This window comes from Ovis aries, chromosome 15 (genome assembly GCF_016772045.2).
Source record: "Ovis aries strain OAR_USU_Benz2616 breed Rambouillet chromosome 15, ARS-UI_Ramb_v3.0, whole genome shotgun sequence".
NCBI lineage: Eukaryota > Metazoa > Chordata > Mammalia > Artiodactyla > Bovidae > Ovis > Ovis aries.
The window spans coordinates 47,876,312-47,879,447 of NC_056068.1; the positions used below are offsets into that span (position 1 = coordinate 47,876,312).

General features: G+C 38.8%; 1 pseudogene; it reads left to right on the forward strand.

The window, feature by feature from the left end:
- The first annotated feature begins 1,793 nt into the window (after positions 1-1,793).
- Positions 1,794-2,676, forward strand: LOC101101918 (olfactory receptor 51B5-like; annotated as a pseudogene).
- Positions 2,677-3,136: the final 460 nt, after the last annotated feature.

Here is a 3,136-nt window from a genome sequence, read left to right on the forward strand (position 1 = left end):
ATTTCTATTCGTGTCTCGAGGACCTATGAAACCTGACCACTGCCTGGGTTTCTGATATTCCCTGTTATGCCTCTTCTGTTTGCTCACCAAGCTCCAGGAATGCTACATTTCCTGTTTTCCTCTATCAGTGAAGCCATCTTCTTCTCGATCTTCACATGTCCAGCTCTTCCTTGTTATGCAGGTCTCAGCTCAATGTCACCTCCTCAGAGATGCAGTCTCAGGTCACCCAAACTACTAGACTAACCTGGAACCTGGATGCAATACAATTTCAAACAATCTATTGAATAGTACTGTTTTATCCTAAAATTAATCTTATATGTATCTAAATTTTTCTCATTTAGTTTTTGAATTTATTTTTAATTGGAAGGTAACTGCTTTACAATATTGTGGTTTTTGCCATATACCAGCATGAATCAGCCATAGGTATACATATGTCCCCTCTGTCTTGAACCTCCCTTCCACCTCCCATCTCACTTAATTTTAAGCTTTATTATTTATAAAATCAGGTACTTTATCTTATTAACATTTGTCTTCAGTGCTTAAAATGCCAAGCCTATCATACACTGGGTGTTCAAAAACCGCTGGGTGTGTAATGTGTATAAATATATGTGTATACATATATATGCATGTATGTAGATATGTACATTTATATATGTATTATTGATGTATGTGTACACATATATACATATATCTCACATATTAGGTACTTTGCTAGGTATTGATCATGGCAAATAAAATAAGAAGCCCATAGGATAGTGGCAGAAGAAATGTCAAAGACTTCTTAAAGGATATGCATCTTCCTCCATTAACAGGAAACGCTGTCTTTAAGCGACAATGAGCCCCATTTAATATTGGGTAAGCCTATGGTTAGATATAAAAGGAAGAAAATCAAGATTTTTTAAAAAATACAAATGGAGAATTTGAAAGGAGAGAAATCAAGTCCTGGGGAGTTATTTTAGAGGGCTGACAGAAAAATAATGGGGAACGAGAAAGAAACTACACGAAAATAAGAGAATATAAAATTTTCACATACAAGGAGAAACTCTATCATGAGTCAGATCTATCCCTGGCCTAAACATTTATTCTAGTCTGAGGGTCTATGTTCATCTACATTTGAATCAGTTTGGGCCACAATAGTGGTAGTGAGTATTCTGTACTGTCTGGGTGAGGCTGATCATTACTTAAGGTAATTCTTTTTGTTCTCCAAAAACTAATCCATGAAATGGGAGGAGAAGTGTCTCTTCTCCACATCAACCTGCTCCTTAGCAAACACGGTGGTGGCACAGCTTCTTTTCTTATACATTTTTCTCTTAGACACTTGACACTTTTACTGAGAAATCATACATATGCAGGACAACGTGGGTTAAGGAAGCCCTACTGTGAAGAAAATTGAATTTTAGGTAGTGGATTGTAATGACGTTAGAGTTGAGTTCCTTGAAATTCCTCATTAATAGATTATTCTGGGAAAGCAGCATAATTAATAAAAATGGGTCTAAGTTGTAGTATGCATGAGAAATTCCCTGGGGAGCTTGTGGACATGCAGATGACCACGTGAGGTTCTAAGGATTTGATTACTTAGGTAAGTGATGGTTCCTGGAATATGCAGTTAAGAACTCAAAAAATATAGATTGTCTTATAAATATATTCTCAAAAGCAATGGCTTATATTGATGTCATTCTTACCTTTATGGAAGAATTCTGAGAAGATACATTTAGAGTGATACCTTGAAAGTAGAGCTGCATTTCTATGGTAATAAATGAAAAAAAAGAATATTTCGCCTGGAGAAACCCCACATGTGGCCCAACAGCAGCTTCAATTCCTTCCTGTTGACTGGTTTTCCAGACTTGGAGGCAGCTCACCACTGGATTTCCACACCCTTCCTTTTTTTCTACCTCTCTGTCCTTTTTGGTGATGGCGTCCTCCTCCTTCTCTTTAAGGAAGATCATAATCTCCACGACCCTATGTACTACTTTTTGGCCATGCTGGCAGCCACAGATCTGGAGCTGAGCTTGACTCGGTGCTGGGAGTCCTCTGGCTGGATCACAGGGAGATTGGAAACGTAGCCTTGCTTTCCTCAGGCCTACTTTATACACTCACTTTTCTTTGTGAAACCTGGAGTTTGCTCGCTATGACCTAATGATCATTTTCTTGCCATCCTCAACCCCCTTAGATATACCTCTATACTCACTAATACTCTGATGGTGAAGATTGGGCCGGGAGTTCTGATGAGGTGGTTTGTATCTGTTGTCCCTCAAATCTTACCCCTTTATTTTTTCCCTTATTGCCATTCCCATGTCCTTTCCCAGGCATTCTGCTTTCACCAGGATGTCATCAAACTGGCCTGTGCTGATACTACCTTCAATCGACTGTATCCAGTGGTCCTTGTAGTCGTTATATTTGTACTGGATTCTGTGATTATTCTCATCTCCTATGTGTTGACTCAAGAGTGTCTTGAGCATTGCCTCCAGAGAAGAGAGGGTCAAGGCCCTCGACACCTGTGGGCCCTGTATCTGTTGTGTCCTGGTTTTCTATGTCACAGTGATTGGATTGTCTCCAATTCATTGGTTTGGGAAACATGTTCCACATGTCGCCCACCTCATTATGAGTTACGTCTATTTTCTGTTCCCTCCATTAATGAACCGTATAGTCTATAGCGCCAAGACCAAGCATATCTGAGTGGCATTCTTCGCCTTTTTACTACCCATCAAGTTACAGCCCGATCTCTAACAATCATAGTCCCTCACCCAGAAAGTCAGAACTCTGGTTTTGGACAGGGGAGTGAAGAAGTTTCATGTCAACTCCCCATAATCAAATCTCTTGGTAAAATAATTGTCAAAATAGAGCTACAAATTGTCCAAGGTATTACCTTAAGCCCAGGTCTTTGATCTAGTTTTTTTGCAATTAAAAATAAATTCTGTGTGCTAAATATTTCTGCTTGACACTCAGTTCTTGTGTGTCAAGTACCCACCTTAGGTGTTTAGAGGTGTGTCTATAATGTAACTAAAACATTTTTATTTAGAGTTTGAAAGGTGGCAGATAGGAATAGCTATAAGGATAAAAAAGTTAGGGTGAGATGGATAAAATTTGGTCTATTTATAGCCAATCAATCTCTAACTCTAAACAATTCCTGCACAGA